The 23,883-nt window shown below is 44.0% G+C and overlaps 1 protein-coding gene across 4 annotated transcripts in view; it reads left to right on the top strand.

The window, feature by feature from the left end:
* Positions 1 to 23,883, top strand: part of EVA1A (eva-1 homolog A, regulator of programmed cell death) — a 209,406-nt gene that overhangs the window by 131,187 nt on the left and 54,336 nt on the right. The window contains exon 1 of one of the 4 annotated variants that reach the window (XM_086745808.1): positions 12,007 to 12,198. The exons of 2 other annotated variants lie outside the window; for them this stretch is intronic. The gene's annotated coding sequence lies outside the window, so the exon portion shown is untranslated. Of the gene's footprint in view, positions 1 to 12,006; positions 12,265 to 23,883 lie in introns of those variants that run through there. One more of the 4 variants, XM_086745807.1, reaches the window with a different exon arrangement.

The following is a 23,883-nucleotide window of genomic DNA, read 5'->3' as shown; positions in this document are numbered from 1 at the left end:
CTTTCTTGTCGTGAGGGGCCCAAAACTGACAACGGTATTTGAGGTCTGGCCTCACCAGTGCTGAGTATAGGGGCACAATCACTTCCCTGTTTCTGCTGGACACACTGTTTCTGATGCAAGCCAGGACACTGTTGGCTTTCTTTGCCACCTGGGCACACTGCTGGCTCATACTAAGCCGACTGTTGACCAATACCTCCAGGTGCTTCTCTGTCAGGCTGCTTTCCTGCCACTCTTCCCAAGCCTATAACATTGCATGGGGTTGTTGTGACCCAAATGCAGGACCTGACACTTGGCCTTGTTGAACCTCATACAACTGACCTCAGCCCATCAATCCAGCCTGTCATCCCTCTGTTGAGCCTTCCTGTGCTCAAGCAGATCAACACTCCTGCCCAACTTGGTGTCGTCTGGGAACTTACTGAGAGTGCACTCAATCCCCTTGTCCAGATCATTGATAAAAATATTAAACAGAGCTGGCTTCAGCACTGAGCCCTGGGCAACACTGCTTGTTACTGGCCGCCAACTGGATTAAACTCCGTTCACCACAACTCTCTGGGCTCAGCCATCCAGCCAGTTTTTTACCCAGCGAAGAGTATGCCCTTCCAAGCCATGAGCAGCCAGTTTCTCCAGGAGAATGCTATGGGAAATGGTGTCAAAGGCTTTACTGAAGTCTAGGTAGACAACATCTACAACCTTTCCTTCATCCACTAAACAGGTTAGTCAAGTAGGATCTGCCTTTCACAAATCCGTGCTGACTGGGCCTGATCACCTGGTTGTCCTGTATGTGCCGTGTGATGGTGCTCAAGATGATCTGCTCCATAACCTTCCCCAGCACTGAGGCCAGGCTGCCAGGCCTGTAGTTCCCTGGATCCTCCTTCTGGCCCTTCTTGTAGATGGGCATCACATTTGCTAACCTCCAGTCAACTGAGATGTCCCCAGTTAGCCAGGACTGCTGATAACTGATGGGAAGTGGCTTGGTGAGCACTTCTGCCAGCTCCCTCAGTACCTTTGGGTGGACCCCATCCGGTCCCATAGACTTGTGTGCATCCAAGTGGTGTAGCAGGTAGCTAATGATTTCCCCTTGGATTATGAGGGCTTCATTCTGCTCCCCATCCTTGTCTTCCAGCTCAGGGGGCTAGGTATCCCAAAAACAAGTGGTCTTACTATTAAAAACTGAGGCAAAGAAGTCATTAAGTACCTCAGCCTTTTCCTCATCCTTTGCCACTGTTTCCCCCCACATCCAATAAAGGATGGAAATTCTCCTTAGCCCTCCCTCTGTAGATAATGTCTTTATAGAAACAGGTTTTATTCCATTTTATGGCAGTAGCCATGTTTTTATTTCACATAGGAGATGTTAAAGAATTGCACGTCTTTTTAGTAAAAGAGGATGAGAGTTGAAGTAGTCTGCAGTTCCTAAAGGAATTAATTTCACCATTTTGATGAGACTCCTTTTTCTCTTTGCGTCAAGACAGAGGATCATAGTTGCTTAACATTTTCTTCTTCTGGACCTTTAGTATGTCTTGGAGGTGTCCTGGATCCAGATGACAAAGGTGAGGATCAGGGCACAGAGGTAATTTCAGAGTTCTTCTAGACTAGAAGGGTGGAGGAGAGATTTGATGTGCAGTGATGTTCTCAGCTGGCTGAGTTTCTTGTATTGCAGTATCTCCAAGCTCATGTCTGTCCTGTAGTTATATTCATCTAGCCAGCCCAACCTGAAAAGCATTACTCAAAACCAGCAGTATATGGGAGCTTAGCATCGGCGTTCATCGTCAGCCATACTACTGTATGTTGGAAAGAAAGATTCCTTCTCTGAGGCACAGGGGATTTCAAGTTGAAATGTTATCATGGCACAAGTCAAGGAGAAGGGATATTTGATTTAGAAATCTTCGCTCAGAGTCCAGAACGTGTTGGCAAGTCTGAGACCTGGATATACAGATGGGCCAATGATTAATGGCTGAAAACCAAAAAAGCTGTGTTATGAAGACAGAGATATATTATATTTCTCACAGGGGATGACCATGCTTCTTTGAAATGATCAGTTTTGACGCACGTTGTAGTTACTGAGAAGGGTTTGCCATCCGATAACAAGTTGGGGCAGAATTTATAAGCTCCAGGGAGGGCAGATAGGTTTTATTTGTCCTGTTTTTCTCTGACAGCTTGCTTATATAGCAAGCTTCTTGCTCAAATTCATGACCTTCCTAAGGACAGAAATGCAACTCTGAGATATTTAATACAATTAACTTTTAAAAAGACATGACTAAAAGCATCTAATGAAAACCTTTAAGACCAGCAGTTCAGAAAGGTTCCTATTTGTGAAGCCCCTTTTGGTGCTATGGTACAGTTTTCCTGTGTACTACCAGGACCATAAGCATTTCTAGTTCTGGACTTGGTATGCAGCCCCTGCTCCTACCCTGTGGTTTCCCAACAAAGCAAAAACTCTCCTTGCTGAGCCCCTTGAGTCTTGAAGTCTGCACTTTCATGGAACTCTCTGTTTCTCTCTCCTCTGTAATGTCTGTTAGAAATGAGAAAGCATCAGCAGTGCTACACAGGTGGGATGAAGGCTTTCATCACTCCTTTGTGTATTATTGCCCTTTTAATTTTTAAGAACAAGATCCTTGATCTCACATTTTCTTCTCTAGCACATGGAACACGCTCATGGACAAGTAGCTACTGAGCTGATTTGGATTTGGGAACAGATCTTTGGCCTCAAGAACATGGAGGTTTCCACAGAAAGTCTCCCACTGAGTTGTGTGCCTTAGTTTAAGTAACCGTTCATTGAAAATTTATGTCACTTTCATCAACTTAGTGCAGCAAAGGTGGTGTTGGTGTCAGTGGTGCAAACTGGCTGCAAAGCCATCCTGCTATTAATAAATGGTGTTTGCAGCCACAGTAGTGTTTTACTGCTTTTGGCTGTGCTGTGGAAAAATAATGCCTACTGGAGTGCTTCTGCCTCTGACCGTCTTCTGATTGTGACCTGACATGAACTCATTTATGTAATGCTTCCTAGCAGCAGTACTGCTGTTGGGGATGCGGCTGTTCCTGTGACTAGAGGTAGCTTCACCTTGGATTTTAAAGGTCTTTCTAGCTATTCGACTCAACAAATGCCATGCCAGGAAGGAGGAGGTTTCTTCACGATCATCACAACAGTGGCGCTGGAAGCCAGCAGTGTTTTCTCCACGCCTACTGTGCCAGGTGAGCGTGCTGAGAAGAGCTGTGTTTGTTCTTTTGTCTCATAGTATATTGCCGAGGATGACTCCTTTTCTTGTGTTGCAATACTTTCCCTCTTGCAGGTAAGGGATACTGGGGGATACTGGTTGAGTATTGCGGTGAGGTGACTACTGGTTGATATGTGTAATTTTTTTTCTGTAGTGCCAAATGCAGACCAACCATGTGTTTTGGGAAGACTTTGATGTCTTAGCTCAGGGATGGATTTTGAAACAGTTGATTTCATGGAGGCATTGCTATGGCAGTCTGAGGCTCTGCAGCTGACACTTATGGCTTTGGTATCAGCAGCTTTTAAGGAGTCAATCTCAATGTAACATAATAAAAATAATATTTAGTTTCAGGCCAGGAATTTTCTTCATCATCTGTGATATTTGTGGAGGTCATTATTTCTTTACTGTAGCACAAATCTAATGTATGCAAGGATAGACACTTCCAGATGTGCTTCCAGGCCTGAATCCAGAGCTAGAAATCTATACCATACTTCATTCAAGAGCAATGGAAAGAGGGCCTGGATACCCCTTTATATCTTTGAGTTGCCTCCATATTTCAAGAGCAGAGGCTTAGTAGCATGAAGGTGTAATTTAAGGTAATTCCTATGCTGATCGCAAGCACTCAATTCTTTGCATTTTAAGAATTAAGTGCTCTCGAGGTGGAAGTGGTGTGTCTCAGGTGAAGAATATCTTAAGATAGTCTGCTAGTGATCAGTTGTCTGTAGCCAGACATCTGGCAAGAATCATGTGGCAAGAATCAGATCTGTAAGTCTTACATATCCCCGTGAGATGAGTTAGACTGCTCCAGCAAAGTGTGTTCCCTGGGACAAGGATTCTGACTTATCTCCATGCCACAGATTCCTGTATCCATTCACAGCAGACCTCAGATTGCAACACTGGCCACCAGGTATTCTACTTCCTTTTTCTCAGATGCTAGAGCTTATTTATAGGGCTTTTTTTTTTTTTTTTTTTTTTTTTTTGTCTTTTGTTCTTAGTTTTCCCTCTTCTCCACTCTTTCAGTTTCTATATGGGTAAAATGACACATCTCAGCTTAGAATTTATGTTAACATGTACTTGTCTTCTGTTGTTCCTCATGACGACTTAGAAAGCCTGGAGGGAAATTCTGTAATTTAATGTCCATTCATGTGTGTTTTCAGTACTTCCTTTTAAACATAGCTACATACAGAAACCTTGGCAAGAACAGAAATAACAGAAATGCCATCCCCACTATTCCATGGAGGACAAAGCAGTTACAAGGATAATGTGTCCTTATTTTCTGTGGGAATATCTCATAACTCCAAAGGCTGTCCCTTTGGCTGCCCAGCTGATCTGTCTCCCTCTTAGCTGCTACAACCTAGAATTGAAGTGTTTGGGTAGATGGTGCCAGAGACACCTCAGCTATAGTCCTAGCAAGGGAAGCTCTGAGGACTATGGTGAAACTCAGCTGTAATCCCCAATTTATATCATTGCAGAATAGAGTACGGTGTGGAGATGATTGGGCTGGCTCCACATAATACCCACAGTGCATCCAAGCTAATGTGCTGTGTCGGTAGGGCTTATCAGTTCAAGAAGCAATGTCCCTTACATAGCTTCCCTGTATGTGGACCAAGCCGTTGCATTTACCTACCAAGTGCTGTCCTGCAGCATGAGGTAGCATTGCCAGCTTGGGAGGACATCAATTAAATGACTGAAACCTATATAGGAAACACCCACATTTGTATTTCAGTTGAAAGAATCCTCAAAGGCATCCAGTGCACTTCTGTCCTTTCTCTCCTAGGTGTCTAGTACACCTCTGGCTTTGATTGTTCAAGGCAAAATTTGCCTTACTTGGCAAACTGCCTCATTTTAGTAACCTTTCATTTTGAATTTGCAGTATATAAGCATGGCTTTGGTTTGCTTCAGATGCATTGTGCAGCATAAAACCCACTAGAAGAAGGCAGAGAATAGAATTGATTCATCAATAATAGCATCTCAAATGCACTTATTTACTTCTAAAGTGCTCTGGGAAATGCTTTCCTTGAAAAGCGCAAACTGTGATACATGTAGATTGATAGCTGGGTGGTTTTGCTGAATATAGAAACCGACAGCTCTGTATACAGACTAATTGGAGGAGCAGAGACCTTGCTGACACCTCTGTGACATAGGATCATTCAGGCAGGATAAGGTCATACTAGAAAACTTGCTGGAATCTCAAAGCAGAATCTGACAAACCTTGCAAGGTCAAAACCATCAGTGTTTTGCCTGGATTCTCTGTTTCTGCTGCTGGACCCTACTTCCTCTGAAAAAAAAGTTAAAAGAAGAAAGGTACTTTTAAGTTCCTCTTTGTAAATGAAATCATAATTGATGGAAAAATAAAGCAATTGATGTAATGTAAACCTCCTGGCGTAACTGGAGAAGGTGCTACAGAGGCTTCCCAGCAGTTATCCATTGAGAAACATTCTTAATCTCCTAGATAATGTGGAAAAGGAATGACATTTAGTATCTACAAGTCCTCACAAGCTGAGGATGCAGTTTATAAAACTGTATTTGGCTCCCTTTCCTTTTCCTCCTTTTTTTTGGTAATCCTTCACCATGGATCATTTTACTTCCAAACTCACCTTCATCTGTTATCATACTTCAGTGATTTATTGACATCACAAACTTCTGATTCATAAGGCTAGAAGAACATCCATCAGAAGAACTGAGACTGTGTGATCATTTCCTCTCAGGCTCTCATTAGCTGTGGCTGTCCTTATGGGAGTTTTATCTTTGTCCTTCTATTTCCAGACTAAAGCATATGATGTTTAAAAATAATTTACTACAATTAATCTTTTTTTTTTCTCTAGGCTTTGAAAAACTTTGGTCAGGATGGAATATGATCTCTATATTGTCAGCTGAAACAAGTAGAAAACAACCCAAACTGTCCATGTACACTCTTAATGAACGAGCAGGCAAGTCAGAATTAATAGATGGCTTGAATCAGATTCCTTCATTCAAGATGGATAATACAAAGCTTTACAGATAATCCTATGATCATATAAAATGTTTACAGGATAGATAGGAATTATACTCATGATGTCTTTTCTAAAAGAATTTCCTTTTTCTTTACATTGCTTTGGTTTTAAATGACATGAGTTGTGGTGAAATACACGTCTGGTATTTTCAGATTGCTACACCAAGTAAAGTGGGAAAGGTTTTGTTTTAGAGTTTCCATACTAAGTTTTGCTTTTAATGAGACACTCCTAGGTTAAAAATACCCCTCAAAAGTGACTTCCCACGTCTTTTCTACATTGGTGACAGATTGGAGAAGAAAATGTGGAGTACGCCTGAAAGTGATAAGTTGAGGTTAGAGGTCTAGCCAAAGTCAAGTGCTAGGGAGTTTCAGCTGTAGAGAGCTGATGCTTTGAATTACAATCAAGTGATTAATGTTTCTAACATAAGTGGGTTTGGGAGTTACAAGGACTTGCAGCAACAGCTTGGATAAGTATGGTGAAACCTGCTTTTAGAGATATTTTATTTATAGCACATTCATTAGGTCGGACAGAATGGACAACATGCTTATGTGGTTAATGATAAATCCATCTGAGGACTAAACTAGTCTGCTGAGTTATGAGAAAGCCATTTGCAGGTCAGATTTTTCTGGAGAGGGACAGACTTGGGAAAAACAATTATTATTTGTTTGGGGGGGAGTGGGGAGAAGCTGAAACTAGCTTTTCTCCTGCTGTAAAATACTTAGGATGTAAATGTTGCAGATCTTCGTTCATTTTTAAAGGTCATTTGCCTGTGAAGTCTGTTTGACTGGCTTCGTAAATACCAAAAATAGTATGGGAAGGAGCAGGCACCTCTGTAAAGCTATAAGAATATATTTTTTTTATAAAATAGCAGGTGATCTCCTGTTAACATGTGAAAACTGCAGTGACCTCTATGAAATGGCAAGAGCCAGAGAAGGCTTCATCTTTGTGGCATTATAGTTTTGCTTGTGGGATTCAGGCATTCTAGTATGAAATGAAAGAAATTGTATGTAAGACTGTTCCTTCTGTGTGAATTCACCAGATCTTAATCCTGCTGCTGTAAGTCATTTAAGATAGTCTTTCAAATAGAAATAATTTCCCCTGAATGATAAAACAAGGTGAGAGCATAGCTAATAAAAACAATGTTTTGGCACATGGTTAGTCCTGTGGTTTTAGTTATAGATCTACCAATAGGATAAAAAAAGATTTTCCCTCTTCTAACCCTAATCCAGGGTAGTGCAGGTTATTCATCCACAGGTCTCACTGGATTCCACTGTGGACTGTGATGCCATTGGATTTCAAATTGAGCTCTGGACAGTTCTCATAAAAAAAAAAAAAAAGAAAAAAAAAGGAGAGAGAGAGAGGGGGAGAGAAAAAGGTAAGACAAACAAAGACAAACAAGTAAAACAAAACCCTTATTCATTCCCTTTATATACCACCCAAATGCAAAGGTGTGTTACTTCTCTCTGGAATCTCACTAGTTGCTTGTCTGGATAGGACAGCTAAAACCTGTAGACCTAAACACCTCACGGGTGAATAACTATCAGAAAAGGATTGCATGCTGCACATCCTTACAAAGAAACAAGCAAAACCTGTCCTTTTGGGACATGCCTTTTTTTTTCTGCCTCTAGTCTTATTTTTAGGTAAAAATGGAAATGTGATGTTCATTGTCAAGTAAGCTAATTGCATAGTGACTACTCTTAAATATGTCACCCATACCTTTTCCAGGTGTTGCTGCAGGTGCTATTTGTGAGCCAGCTTAGTTTATCAGAAGTTTGAAAGCTGACTGATTACACTGAATATTTTTAGAGGCACCCAGTGAAGAGGTATTAATTATATACATAAATGTACAACAAAACAAAGTACATGCAGCTACCCTAGATTAATTCACATTGAGAACTCATTTATCACTCTCAGGATAATGAACTAATGAAAGACATGGGGGCTTCTCCCTTCTCTTGACACCTTGCAATCCAGAGTGGATGTCCTGCTGAGAAGATACACTTCAGTGCCACACAGCTCAGTGGGCTGCAGTGGAAACTGCATGAAATGTAATGGCCTGATCAGAGTCTACCTCATTCAGAGGCTACACAAGATTACTTGTTTCTGGCATCAAAAGGCATGATGATAGTATTATCATGTTTATTTTATAGATATGAAATAATCTGCGCTCTGTTATGCCAGGCAAACACGTATCTTGCTTTTGGCCCCCATGTTAGACAGTGAAAAACTAGATGCAGGGATTGTAAGAATTAGGTAGGCTTCCTCCATCATCCCTGGAGCAGGAGGGGCAGCTCCGGAGATGTTCCATCTCACTTGTCTTAACTATGTTTGGATAAGTCAAAGTATCCTGCACAAGTGCCTGTTTCTCTTTAGTAATTACAGAGAGGGCGCACAGGTATTTGGTTCAGATCTACCTTTGAGATGGCTAAGCTGAGCGGAGATACATCCCACCCCATGGATTTAAGGAGTCGCACTTGTGCTTTGAACTGCAAGGGCAAAGCTTTAGGGGTAGACGTGCTCCTTGCCTTGGACATCTTACGGACAAAAATCAGAGGGTCTGAAGTGCAAGGAATAAGGATGTTAAAACTGTGTAGAAAAGTGTGAGACTCACGGGGCCAAGCTTGCACTTATCCAAGGCTTTGGGACAAAGAAAAACTCTTGTGGGGCTTTTGGATAATGTGTCATTCTGAGACTAGCTATATATTAGTTAATTTGTTAAGTTAATTAAGTAGTGCCAGGGCCTTGCCACTGGAAAAATTTTATCCATGGTGTTAAATTTTATTGTGGTTCCTGTTTATTCCAGTCCAGCGGCAGCTCTCTTGCATGGCTTGAACATTAACATTGCCTAGAGCTCGTACCCAACAAGCGGTCTGGATAGGGCTGTTCTTTTTTGGAGGTGAAGGGTGTTTAGCCTCCAGTCTGTGTATGGCTGGACTGTGCCTCATGGCCCCACCGCCAAAGACCAGCCCTGACCCTGTTTAGTTCATTACAAAGTGCAGCAACAGTCTCTTACAGTCTCTTCATCTTCTGTTTTTATTATTTTACCTTGTCAGGATCAGAGCCATGGGGAAACAGGTACAGTATGCTGAGCTTGATAATAGGGCTGTCCTTACTTTGAAATAGTACGGTGCTATCTAGTTGCCTTCTGTTGTTCTCTCTAATCTAACCTTGCAAATCTGATTTTGGCCTGGATACCCTAATTTGCATCACGGGCTGCCCCATTCCCTTACTTCAGTGGGCCACACTGGAGTATGTCAGGGTTTGGAGCTGATAGTAGTTTTTTGAGCTGGTTGAGCGAACAGATCTGCAAGACGACTTCTTGACAGTACACCATCTCTGATCTGACAGGTCACACAGCCTTAGACATCTGTTTTAAGGGCATAATTATTCTGAGCTTATTTGAACTCAATACAAGGCTCTGTTTATATTTCTTTGATTAATTGAAAATAACCTCTTGTTAAAGGAGTGACAACCGATACCTTAAGATTGTGCTCAAATCATTCACAAGAGTGCAAAAAATACACCAGAGGTTAGGCAGGTCAAAGCCCTTGTTTGGATCAAAGCAGATGTTGAACACTGTATAAATGCCAAATCCTGAAGTGTTTTGTATTTGAGGTTGAAGTTTGGAGTAAAACGATACTCTAACAATAAATCCCTAATTCAGCTTGTTAACATGCTACCGCATTCACAAAGGCACAGCACAGAGAGAGATGCTTCTGATGGAGCAACTGGATACCAGTCTAAGTGTGTTAAAAATTTACAGCAGAGGTGAGATCATTGCTGTGATACCACATCCAGTTCTGGTAGGCACATTTCAGAAAGGACTTTAATGCAATGGAAATGGATCTCAAAAGAGTGACAGGCACGATTTGTGGTCTGGCCGTAAAATCTGCCTTACTGTGAGAGACTAAAAAAACTCAGCTAATTTTATTTATTCAAGACAAGGTTACAAGATAACTTGTCTGTGGTTTTGTAAGGTTGAGCCTACATGGTGAGGGAACAGCGGGCTCCAGTTTCCACTTGGAGCTGCATGGTCTGGGTGCTTTCAACTAAAATACTGGAGGAACCCCAGCTATGCCTGGGCTTGAAATATTCCTGCTGTGCTGAGGGTAAACTGAGGCTGGGCTGTGCCTTGGTGGGCTGCAGCTCTTCTCTGTCCGTGCCTGATCTGTAGCTTCCTGGCGTGGATTGATGAGTGATGGCCAGGATTGAGGGTAGAGAGTAAGGCCAGACAAATAAAGATTAAAAAGGCATCCTTTCTTCTTAACAGGGTGATAGCCACCGAAATATCTGAGGCAGATCATCCTTCACTGAAAGTCTCTCATTCAAAGTGGGATGTCTCCTGGAAAGATGTGCCATAGGTCATAGCCCTTCTGGTGTTGGTTTGGGACACCGCTCTGTGGCTTCAGCTGTGCAGGAAATCAGACCAAGTGACTGTAGTGATTAAATGAGTGATCTCACCTGGCCTTAAGATATCTCTTTTAAATAGGAATATTTTTAAATTCTTATTTAATTAGGAATATTATATTCCTATTAAACTGATTGGGGAGTGGAGAGGTCTCAGTGACACCATCTTTAACCCAAGAAATCTCAATTTTAAGGAAAAATATCTCTCACCACTTTCACATTTGTGGCCAGAATGACTATTTTCTTTCCAGGAAAGAGTTGAACCTGAGCTTAAGCCTGAGTTCCAGCTGTTCCTATAGCTTACTGTATCTGATGGGACATCTTTGAGCAGGATGTGAGGTGGTTCACCTACTTCCAAGTGGAAAGTTTCCATCTGACCTGCTCCTCAGTGGACATCTCCACCCTACAGCAGTGGTGTGGGTCCTGAATCAGGAAGACAAGAGGACTCCTTAGAAAGTCCCATGGGCTCCTACCAAAGGGTTTCTGGTGCTGCCTACTGCAAAGGCAGGTGGGATTTGCATAGACCCTACAGTCAAGCTAGGTCTGGGCTGCCTGCAAGGACACATGCATGCAAGTTGTTAGGTCTGAAGGATGCTTTGAAAACCGTCACCCTATTCAACAGCCATTGTCCCCTTGTACCCAGCAGGTATAGAGGTGTTTGGAGGATTTGTCTTGCCTGAAGATACCCATCCAGCTTTGTTCAGATAAAGCAATATATTGTATCCGTCAAGGCAAAGGTTTGACCACACACCCAGTGTGATTTTCTGCTTCTGTGCGTCATGCCATCGTCACGCCTTGCCAGAGCTTGGGCTGCTGCCTGCCTTGTCCCCAAGGCATGTGGAGCTGTGTGCTCCTCGCTGGGCTGGGTGCAGGACCCCAGCAGCCCTGGGCCGTCTCCTCTGCCGTCCCCATGCATCAGGAGTTGCGGGAGCCACTGCCTGCAACCCCAGGCAGAATTAGCCGGGCTCTTGCTGGCAGCAACTGACCCACGGGGTGCAAGGGGGATGTTGCTTCCTGCCTGCTGCCCTCAGGCACAAGCATTTGAGGAGTTTAGAAAAGCCAGAAAGCTGCTGAAAATGGCATTTTGCTCTCGGTGTCTAACATCATCACACCACTCCTCCTCAAACAAATAAACTCTGACGGGAATCCCCCGCTTTGACCCCCCCCCTTCATTCCTCTCTTTAATAAAATTTGTCACAGTGCTGTTTTTTTTTTTTCCAGTCAGCAGATTTTTCGGCTGGTTAATGAGGGGGAAAAATTTCTCTTCTCCCCCTCACCCCCCAAATTGCCTCCCCTTTCTTTCATGTCAGGGGCCAAGTTTGGATTGGAGCCTGGTGAAGTTTCTGTGTCATTTCCTGTTGCTGCCCTCCTCGACACTCGCTCCCGCGCTCCGCTCCGCTCTCCTCTCCTCCTGCAGACGCACAAGGCGTCCGCCCTCCCGGCTGGTGGCTTTTGGGGAGGACGTGAGAGGGCAGGGGCATACCTCAATGCTCTTGCTGTCACACCGCATTCCTGCTCTCGCCGTCCCCAGGGGCTCAGCTCGCTCAGCTCCCAGTTCATCGCCGGCAACGCTGAAGAACTGAACGGTAAAACAACTTTCTTTTCTCCAAGCAGCTCAGCTGTACTTCCCAGGCTGCTGCGAAGCTAAGGCGGTGAGAACAAAAATGTCATTCTCTCTTGCAAACTTCTCCACCGTGGTCCTGTCCGTGCAGGTGGTCAAGAGCCAGGTGGCTACAGGATGCTGGTGCTGCGTGGTTGGGTGGCGGGTGGGAGAGGGGCTGCAGTGCGGTCCTGCGGCGTGCGGAAGGATCGGGGAAGGGACCGTGGCTGGGGACCGTGGGAGCCCAGTGTGGGTCTCACTCCATAGGAGAGGTCAGCATCTGTGAGGGCTCTGGCTTTGATGCTGTTTTGCAGACGCTGGTGGCTTGATATGACTGATGGTAAAAAAGAGCTATTTAAGGGAGGGAGAAACCAGCGCAGGCTGTACAGAAACTGGAAAGGCAGTGAACAGAGGTGAGGGAAAGAGCAGGAGGTGCTCAGCATTTTCACTTACGTGTTTGTCTTTCATCCTCAGTCTAGTGTTTATGGGTTTTTTCCTAGGAATTGTTTGCGGTAGCGTTCACAGGGTTGGTGGGTGTGTACGGTCCCGGTGATTGCTTTTCTGACCAGAAAGAACTGATACTTGCGGGAATCTGTATTACACTCGCTTGGAAGAGCAGGCACAAATCAGCTGGCATCTGTAAAAACCTGCCTGTAATGCCTTTCCTCTGCCATTTCCTTATTTGCTCGCTAAACGCACATAGATTTATTTATTTGGTAGGAAAATGACACAAATGCTTGTGCTTTAAAGTGGAGTGACTGTGACTTCATGTACTATTTCTGTCATTCCTGACTCGTTCGGTCTTGACTGTTTCTTGGACAAACAAGGCGTAACGAACTGACGGATAAATCCTGAAGCATGTGCTGGAGCCGGTTCCCGGAGCTTTCGGAGTTAAATGCTTTCTTGAACTCACTGACACGGGGTAGTAAATTTCAATGTGTCAGTAAACGAGGGAAAAAAGTGTTTGCAGAGCGTTACACACCGGCAGGTAGAGTCAGCGCTGCACAATCCCAGGGTCTTCACAGGCAGGATTAGTTCCCAACACCACCAGCTCCAGCATTTAGAAAGGTCAATTACATGGACGGTATTTACCAGCCAATTACAAGTGGGGGAAAAAAGCCTTGAAGTTGGCCCTGGGAAAAAAATGATCCTAAGGCTTTGTGTACAATGTGTTTACCTCCAAGTCATTGCTCGATTTGTGTTGCTCTCTCAACTCCTCCTTGTTTTAGGTCAGTTTTGCAGTAGAGTCCTCTCTGTACTCCCCATCACCAACGGGAATGTAGTGGAAGAAGGGACAAGATGGGGAACGTAGGAAGGGGGCTTTGGGCACACCCTGAGCACATCAGTCCTTCACCCCAGCCTCCAGCCGAGGCACATCACCTCCCATGGCCGGGGAAAGTTCAAGCTCCCTGCTCAGCCTTGGCATCCCTTGTTGTGCTGCCATGAGCAATGGGCGACCCAGGGGACCTTGCTGGCAGCTTTGCCTGGAGCTGGTTTCTAGGTAAAAGCTCAAAGTTTGTTTCGTGGTTCCTAAATGAAAACCCCATTTGAAAAAAAATTGAGTAGGAAATGCTTTTTTTTTGGGTCTTCCCTTGGACTCTCTGAGTACTATGCTATTCCTTACTGATTTTTCAAAAAGTATTCTTCACTTTCAGCATTCCTTACAGCTTATACTTGTACTAGTGAGCTGGTCCTCATGCTCCATACTACTACACTGATGATACACATGGATTGCTCTGAGACAACTTCTGGGTGTTGCTGGGAGTTAGGATGGGCCAGGACACTCCAGAAAGGCAGTTTGGATCTGGCCACCTTGTTTCAGAGTGTAAGAGGGTTTAATAATACGTAGGCGTTAGGCTGTGCCAGTTGGCTTCAGGGCTGAAGCATGGGCTCTGGCATGGTTTAGTTTACTAGCAGAGACGTAGCCAAAAGGCTAATGAGCTCATATAGTAGAGGGAGAAGAGAAGCTGTAGCAGGAGTCACTCCCAGCACCTCTGAGGTGTTGAAAAACAGTATTTACCTGAAACTGTGCTCTGTATTTCTTCATACGAAAGGAAACGGAGTGACAGACTGACATTTTTTTGCAGGGGTCCAACAGGCAACTTGGCTCTGAGGTGAACTGAATCATTGCTTGTGCAAGGTGACTGGCGGGGCTAACTGTGCTTCAGGTGCTACTTTTGGGTGCTTGAAGGGTGGACAGGACCTGAAGTCCTTTAGAAATCCGTCCTTACTTATAGGTGTTGAGAGATGAGCCTCAAATGCAGGTTTTTTTTTCATTCTAAACTATCCTAAAACTTTACCTAAAGGTGCTACAGTGGGAGATGAACATAATTTAATCCTTAATTATTTCAGACCTAAACGTGAAGCCACTTCATTTTAAGCTGACATCACTCCACTGATTTCAGTGAGGTTCTTCCCCATTTACAGCAGTTGGGGGCAGATAAGAATTAGTCCCCTCATATCTGTTTTTTTCCATGACTTGCAAAGGAGAAAGCAAGACAAGAGAAATCCACTCAGGGTGAGATCGTGATGGGAACTCAAGGGAACTCAAGGTCTTGAGTACCACCAAGACCTTTCTGGCTTTTTAGGCTTTCTTGCTTGCCCTACATCTCAGCTTTTTGTTCTGTTAATGAAATCTTATTCTATGTAAAAGCAAATGCTGAAGACCAGAGTCCCTGTCCCATCTCTCTCCTTGTGCCAGCATGTTCTCTGGGCCACAGTTTCAATGCTTGTATAGCCTTGACAGATGAGTCAAGGGATGGAGATTCCAGTTTTGCTGCTTACCTTGGGAAAGCGCTCTGGAGCCCAACAGACTTTACTGTCTGGAAATATTTCCTGTTGCACAACACAAATTGTCTGTTTCAGTTTAATTCTGTTGTCTTAGATTACCTCATCAAAGTACTGCCTTGAGAAAGTCTCTCTTAAAGGCCACTTCATTGCAGTGGAGGAATCAGTAAGAGGCCTCCGGTAGTGAAGATTCTCTGCAAGAAGGTGGAGTGAGCACTTGCTTCCTTTCCCCCTTCCACCGTCTTGCACAAGGGCAAGGTGGGTGAACAAGCCTCACTTTGCAACAACGGACCTGTGCTACTTCTAGACCCTGAGCCAGACCCTTTGCTGCTTTCTAAGCCCACGGTGGCCACTGAGATCTCCAGGAGAGAGCTCTCATCACTGGTGGCTTCTCATGGCTCTGGTGGTCCTTTTCTCTGAATTGCTTTTCCCTGCTTCAGTGCTTAGTGTGGTGCTCCCTGTCCTGCCTGAGGTTCCTCAAGGATGCTCTGCTGCTGCCCTGGCCATCTGCTTGTTTCTGCTGAGGTTCACCCGGAGAATAGCAGCAGCATTTGGGGTAGCCTTGGCCCACTAATGCTTGTTGGGGCTTACGGGTCCTAGCTGTCTCCCCAGGCTGAATCAGACTCACTGTGTTCATCTGCTCTGCTCTTGTGTAGCTCCAGCTTCAGTTCTTGTGGTATTTAAGTGCTGATGCACAAATTAAGATAACATTAACATGCTCTAGTGAGTCTTCAGCTCACCTGCACAAATCTCTTGTTTTCCTCCTTCTAAAGCAGTGCCACTACCTGAGGACAGTCCTTGCCTCCTTGCTCCGGGGAGCTGTTGGTCCCTGCTCTGTTTGTGGAACACTGCCATAGCAATGAGGACATGTAGTGGAGATGATCAGGATCAACCAGACGATATCCTCACTGCTGGCCAAACTGAGCCAAAAAGGTGCATTCCTCCTTCCCTCTCCAAACAGTATCCTGTTTGTTTTGGCTATTTTTAAGCATATTTGCTGCTGGAGACTGAAGCTCGCTACTAGTCTGAGCCTTGCCACCGTGAAACTCACAGCTATTTAATTAATACTGAGGCTGGAAGGACAGATTTTGCTCTTCTGTCCGCTCCTTAGGGCTGCCTGACGTGTTGGTGGTTGTGGCAGAGTTGCTTGCTGCCCAGTAAATCAGCTAAGGGCACTGAAGAGCTAAAAGGCAGAGGCTTTTCCTCCTTACTCCTGACTTCTTTTGGAGTCAAACTGGTGAGAAGGAGGTGAGAGGCCTCTGTATCCCATCAGCAATCCCTTCAGCCATCCTCTCCCTCCCTGGAAGTGTTATTTTTGATTAATTCATACAAGTCTGGGCCTCCTTGGTCTATCCTGTGGGAGGAAGCTCAAGGCTGGGATTCTGTAATAAAAGACAGATTTTTCTCTGGAGGCAGAGTGGAGGAGGTCAGTCTTGTTGCTGCTCCAGTTCTTGTTAGTTCTTGATCGGCATAATTTGGTAACTGTGAAAGGTTTTCTTTCCCCACTGAGAATAAATTTGGCCTCTGAGGAGGGTCAGCGTTGGGATGTTCGCCCTGGGATACCTGATTTCTGCAGAGCCACTGATGGGAATCCTGGCTCGAGGTACTTGGACCTCATCTTCTTGATCCAAGTTCCCAGCAGTTTACTGGGGGCGAGTCTCTCTGAATGCACCCCAGGCCATTTGCAGCATTGCAGAACTGCAGTGTTGCTAAAAACAAGGAGTTGTCCTCCACCGTCCTTGGCCAGAGTATGTTCTTACCCTGAGGAGCACAGAGCAGTCTGTCCCCTCCTGCACCAGTAGCAGCTGGTTTTCACTGGAGCAAGAACATTTTTGTACCTGCAGTTTGGTACAGAGGGCTTGCTAATTAAATCTGAGTTTGCTTCTTGGTCATCAGTCACTGTACTAAGGACAGATAACAACAGATGAAACCCGTATCCCATCCTGAGCGGTACCTAACACGCTACCTGTAAGATACTCTTCTGGAGTTTCCCAGTTGGACTTAATTTCAGTAGCTTAACAACGTACGTCCTGTGCTCCTTTTATTTTACTAGTCACCGTGATTCTCCTCTGACATAGCCTAAAATTATGCAAATTATGCTTGGATTCCTTTTTTTTTCCCCCTTCTTCTTTATTAAGACATACATGGGCTGTATAGTCCTCAGAGGTTTATTTTTCTCATAAAATCAGCCTCCTTTTCCTGGCTAGTGTAGTGCATGAATGTCACATTTAAATATGTGCTTTCAGTTTCAGGCTTTTACCTCGGACATATTACTTTACACTACATTTGGCTGCGTTAAACTGCAGTGCTGATTTACTACATCACTGACCATGAAAGACTTGGATTCCTCTGACTCCTGTTTTGTTGCTTCTCTCTATTTACTGTCCACAATGCTCTGGTTTTTGGAATAGTTAACAGATTGTAAACTTCAATAAAAGTACAAAAAGCTCTGCAGAGAACAATGATGCCATGAATGTCACAGCAGTGTGTGGAGCCAGGTACGAGGTGTGCACAGGAAAGAAGAGGTAAAGATCTGCCCAAAGTACAGGGAAGATCCCTTATCTCACTTCCATAAGCAGGAGCTGGAATGGGAATGATCAGCTGCTGGTGACAATCCTCCTTGCTTCCTTTTTTCTTTTCTGGAAGAAGTCTGTAAGTGTTTTCTGTTATCTGCTGCAATTCAGAAGTGAGAAGGATGCTCTTCAGCCAGCTAAGGAGGCTTGAACAGCACGGACTGTGCAAGGAGAGTTTCTGTCTCCTCTTGAGTTTTCTGCCCCAAAGATTGTCACCTCTCTACTCTTTCCAAAGCCTGCAACCATTGGCCTGTATAGAAGCTCTGGATATGAGATTTGGTCAGTCAGCATCTACATAGCTTTCATTATTGTGTCTTACTGTTTAAAAAGCAAACAAATGGAAAATTGGGAATTCCCTCCTTTTTGTTTGCATGCTTGAAGAAGCCCTGGCTAGGCAAACCTGCTAGGCATACTGACTCTTCCTGAACAACTGCTTTAAAACAGATTTTGCACATAGTGACAGCAACAATGACAGCAGAAATCCTTCCCAGGGAAGAAGTAGTCCACCACGGGTACTGTGACAGTAGTCAAGTCAACCTTCATCTTCTGCTTGCACCTTCCTGCATGAGTCTGCATCACCCCTCCTCCAAGTGGATGCTATGTCAGGCGATGGGCATCTTGTGCACCTCTAGTGAGAACTGATATTTAGGAAAGGCTTCTCTGCCATGTCAGCCACCTTCTGAGAAGACCAAGGTGGGAGGTAGGTGCCTATTCAACTATACCTCTAGGCTTGATGTTTCCAGCTGGCTGGCTCTCAGCAGTTTCTCTCTCAGCATGCAGGAACATCTAATTGCCCTGCACAGACACCCTGTCTCCCTGGACCGTACATGTACGCTTACAGGTTCTGAGTCACCCCTCAGAAATTCAGCGCTCTCGTTTTGACTGTGTTGGGTGCCTGAATAACTTAAGGTAGGTGCTCTGGGTCATGCTGCTGGGTGGGATGTCTACAGGTTCATTAGTGTGACACCAAGGTAAGATTTTTATAAAATGTGGCCTGAAGTCAATTTTTCATTGCTCAACTTTTGCAGGTGCAAAGGACAGGCTACAATCCAGAGAAGTATTGTTGGCCTTAGTCAGTATTTGCAAAGCAGCATGCAAGGCACTGCCTATTGTTACTAAGAGAAATTATGCATGTTAGGACTATCATGCCATGCAATCTGACTTTATTTTCTAACAACACTAAATACTCACTGAATTTGTCCAGACCTTGCCTGTTCTGTAATTTTCTAGAGTTGTCTCTGTGAAGCAGCAGCTTACTTGCAAAAAATACCCCAAACCAACCTATCCATCCAGGGCCCCGGTTTGTTCTCTGCACAGCTTTAACTGTGCAGCTCGCTGCCAAGCATCACACAGCAGAGCAGAACAAGGCAGAGAAGTGCTTATGCATCACCATGGAACAACATCAGACGAGCCAAGCAGACCCATGTGATTTTAGGCAGGGTTCAAGAATTTCACTCCTTTAGCTCAACCCTGGGGGCAAATTTGTTCATTTCGCTGGCATTGCAACGACGTTAAAGACTTTGCACCCATTTGCCCTGAACTGGTAGGATTTATCCTCTGAAACATTTGCTATTTTGTGTGATAATAGCAGTCAAAGGAAAGGTGGAGGTTCAGTGGGATCAATTCTCATGTACGCTAAGCTGCTGTTACCTCCTCCTGAGTATATAAATATCCTTAAAGCAAATCTAAATGGTGTAGTCAAAGTAGTACAAGTGGATTCCAGAATCAGACGAATAGGTTCCTTACTCTAAAGTGAGTATGTTTTGCAAACATTTGTGGCGGGATGGATACCAGCTCAAAGATATAGTCAAAGCATACAGAAAATGGCAAAAGACAACCTCAGCTGGGGAGGAAGGAATAAAGGTAATTTCTGGGAAATGCAGGACTGCAGGCAAAGATAGGAAGAAAAAACTTCCTAACTTGCCTTTCCATGTCTCCCGGACAGCCTGGAGTTATTTCACAACAGCATATTTTGAAGCAGGCACCCTAAATTATAGCTCCATTCCAGTGGCGCTTTGGGGCCTAATGTGCTCCTGCAGCCCTCAGGACCACTATAGATCTGAGAGGGAGACTAAGTGCAGCTGGAGAAGCTGAGAAGCCTGTGTCCTCCACCAGTCCACCATTCATGACGATAGGGAGATCATTTTATCCAACTGCAAAATGGGAGAGATACCTCAAAGCCACCTGTCAGAGGTGTCATTCCATCTTGCTTGCAGCATACTGGAAAAATGAAAAGCTCTAAGTGGCTACTCTGTGTTATTAGTGAGGGAAGGTTGGAAAAAATCCCCGTGACTTTCTGTTGTACATGTTGCTTGAGAAAAGACATATTATCTGTGGTGAGACCCCACAGCATGCCAATCCTCAAAACATATATGCAAAAGTTTGAAACTGGAGGTTTTGTTGATGCTGGAAGAAAAAGCAGATTCCAAACTGAAGCTCAGAGAAAAAAAAAACAAACTCCTATTTAATCAATATTTGCTCTTGCTTTATTGATGAATGGATGCAGCTTGCCTGTGTTGTGGTTTTTGTCCTGCTTGTTGTCTGAATTTGCACACATTTTATTTCTGGGCAATTATAGTTTCAAGAGCTGGCTGCAAGGTAGGCAACTGAAGAGCCACATCATCTTTTCCATCCTGTCTTTTGCTGATTTTCTGAACTTGGGGTCTTGCTTTCGAGCAGAAATTTTGTGAAGGGGACTGTAGGGACTAGATTACTACAGGAAAAATGTGAACCTCCATCAGTGTTTGAACTTTGATCTACAGAAAACAACCTGATGTTTCAATCTGCAAAATCACTTTGGGGCATGAGGACCTACAGATAAAACCTTCTAGTACAGGAAAACTTAACATAAAATTTCTATGGCTTTTAAGAAAATTTGTTCTACCTAGTTTTAACCATATGACCTAGAGAAGTATGAAGTAAACTTGCTCAGAAATCCTCAGAAGGACACATGGGGTGCTTGAGGGTATCTGTGGGGTTGTTTCCCCCTTGTGCATGGCTGGGTAGTTGATTCATCTGTTGTGCTGCCATGGTGCAGGATACAGTGATAAGTCTTTCTTATGAGGTTCAAAGGACAAAGAGAAGAAATCAGTGCTAAGGCAGGCTGCAGTTTTTATGGGGGAACATCTGCGATCCCTTGTTCCTTCTTAGAATCATCGAATAGTTTGGGTTGGAAGGGACCTTTCATCTAAGTATTTAATCTGTTATATCAATATGCAGGGTCTGGATAATACCAAATTGTTCCGTTTGACTTCAGTTCAGATTTTTTGGCCCTTTCAGTCTGAACATAGGCTCATTATGGCTGCTATTTACCAGGAGGCATTGTAGAAAAATCCTAGCATGCATTTATTTAAATAACATCTGATATATTCTGGAGGATAGACAGCATGGAGTAGCTATAGTGTTGTTTCCAAAGAGTTTAAATGACATCCTTGGCAAGAAAATAGAGGAAGGAAAGATCTGTTACATGTGCCTATGTATGGCCCCTAGAACAGGATCAAAGTTACAAAAAGAAACTGTGGGTTTTTTTTTCTTCACAGTTATTAGAGTTCACAAACTTCCCAGGATCTACATTTCAAGGCTTTCATCAATCAGATTTTATACATTTACATTTGTTCAAAATAGTTTCCAAGCAGTGGGTGATTAGTGGTTAGAAATGGCTTGCAGTTTGGTGATAATTTGATTAAGTGAAATCCTTAGGAAAATGAGCATTCCAGATCTTTCATGGTTCCCTGCTTCACCTGTGGACCACAACTCCTTCCCCACCCAGTCTCACAGGAGGCATCTCCTTTATCTCCTGCATTTCAGAATGGAACAGATGAATGCTAGTTGGGAAAGACAGGAGGATGCCTCCAGCCAGAATGAGCAGCAGGGAAAGACATTAACTCCAAAAAAAAAAAACACTTGTACAATTTTCCGGGAGAACTTAAAATGCAGTATTTATATCCCTCTTCCCAAGAACTCCATGTACTCTAGTTCTTTTGAATTCATTCAGCATTAAGGACTGCACTGTGCTGATAGTGGGGGGCTGAGTAGGTGCACTGCAGAGTTATAGTGTCTCTAGAGGTGGAGGAAGCACAAGATTCATGGTATCTTGAGAAGACTCTCACCTCCTTGACATGTGAAGGGCAGCATCCCCCAGTAGCATCCTCTGGAACAGCATTCCTTCATCTGTGGGTCTGAGGCAATCTGCAAACAAATGAAGGTGACCCATTACCTGTACATTCCATGCTGGCCAGTGAGCCAATGAAGGATAATGGGGAAAATAAAAAATAAGAGGTAAATATTCAAAATTTAGCCAATTTTTAAATTAAGTGTAAATGTAAACAATTTTCTAATGTTGCACAAGCTGAGCCATGGGATTTTTTTTATAAGAAGGAGGTGAAGTGGTATAAGAGTATAGCCTGACCTATTAGTCCTTGCTAGTAGAAGGACCATCTTGTGTCCCACTCCTTCGTTAAGAAATTGAGAGAGTGGAAAGGAAACTTAAGTACTTAAGTAGGTACTTTTACAAAAATATTTTCTTTACAGATTTACTTCAGGAATTTTGGTTAAAAATATTGATTTGAAAAGGGATGATGTCTTTCTGCCTTCCTGTAAAAGCTGAGGGTATATGCCTGTCATAGTCGCTGATTCATTTATTTCCAGTTGGTGGGAATGGATTTACAAATGTTTGGACTTACAAACACACATGGATTTACAAACACTTGCTTGAAGTGGTTTTGCAGATCTCTTGTGATAATTACACATTGTTCATGTCTCCAACCCATAGGCTTAATACTGACACAGACCTACCTGAGATGGCAGAAGGAGAGAAACAGTCTCGCCTCCTCTGTGTCCTGGAGATTCTTCCAGCACTTGACAAGCCAGCATGGCTCTGTGTGGAGCATCCATCGCTGGCCACCATCACACATCCTTCTGGCCACCATCTCTCAAAGTAGACCAACCCAACTGTTTTCATAGGTACCTAAAGAAAAGGTGAAAAATGACTGGTGAGACCATTCAGTCCATCTTCCTGGATAATGGCAGCCATAGATCTTCCCTGAATTAACTGCCAGTGCAATTACAGCAGGCATCCCACCTTTCTTTTCCACCATCTCCAGCAGCTGACATGGCTACCATTACTGTCTTTCTTCTTGGCCCTGATTCCCTCTGAAGCAGTGTATGTGGCATAGTGATCCATATATCTTTGTTTGGGACATATTAAGCCATAGCAGACTCTTAGGGAGTGCATCAACTTCATTTACAGGACCTGTGTATGGAGAACATGTGAAATCCCTCAGGAATATTTTCAGTCTAAACCTACTTAAAAACTTTATATGGAAAAAGAAAGGTCTGGAAGTTCACACTCAGCAATATAGCACGCATGAGACTTGGTTAATTCACCTTGAAAGAGGCCTTTAAGAGAACTTGCACATGCGTGCTGCGTTAGGGATAGGACATGGGTGAGCGCGCAAGAGCAGCACCCGATAAACAGAAAACATTGCTGCAACCTAGCAGGGAGGTCATGGGATCCACGTAGCTGGCAACATCGCTAGGGAGATCGGTTTGCGCAGTGGCCATTTTTTTTCTCACAGACGGGATACAAATAAGATAGATTAAGTATATCCCAGAAAAAATAGTTTTGCAAAGGCTTGAGCAAGCTGCCAATGTCAGCAAAGAAAGCCAGTAATGTAAGCAAACTTCAGAGAAGGAAAGCTGCAGAGAGTCCTGCCGGAGAGAGCAAAGGGGACCCGCTCCACACACTGGCTGGATGTGGGGTGAGGGGTTGGCTGGGAGATTAGGTTGATTTGTGTCTTCTGTGTTTACCCGGTGGAGAGGGAGGTTTTTCTTTTAGATCGTAAATATTCCTGCCTCTGATTTAAAATGTTTTTCCTCCCTTCTGTGGTCCTTCGAGTTAACCTCTGCCATGCCAAGTCATTCAGGCTGATAGGAAGGTGCTGAGGTCCCTACAGAAATTTGGAGCTCTTAATGTCTGTTCTGCTTGTCCAAGGTTAGATCTACATTTGGCTGTGATTTAGCACCCAGCTTTCCAGCAGATCCTTAGAAATGGTCCATTTAGTCATGGTGAGGACCTGCTCCCTTAAACTGGATCTTGTATCGACAGAGTGAGCAGCAATGCCTCAGCCACCTGTGCTGTAGGATGCTTCCCAGTAAGCATGAAACTGCAGTTAGGATGTATGATGGACCAAAGCTGATGGTGTACCAGGGTTTTGGGAGGCTCAGATGAGCAATAATTACTGCTTCTTGGTGTCTCCGTAGTAACTGGCTGTGAGCTTGGTCTCAGGCAGTGGCAGATCATCTGCCTTCAT

Source organism: Chlamydotis macqueenii, chromosome 3 (assembly GCF_036417535.1).
Source record: "Chlamydotis macqueenii isolate bChlMac1 chromosome 3, bChlMac1.mat, whole genome shotgun sequence".
Classification (NCBI taxonomy): domain Eukaryota; kingdom Metazoa; phylum Chordata; class Aves; order Otidiformes; family Otididae; genus Chlamydotis; species Chlamydotis macqueenii.
This window is presented reverse-complemented; position numbering and strand designations above follow the sequence as displayed.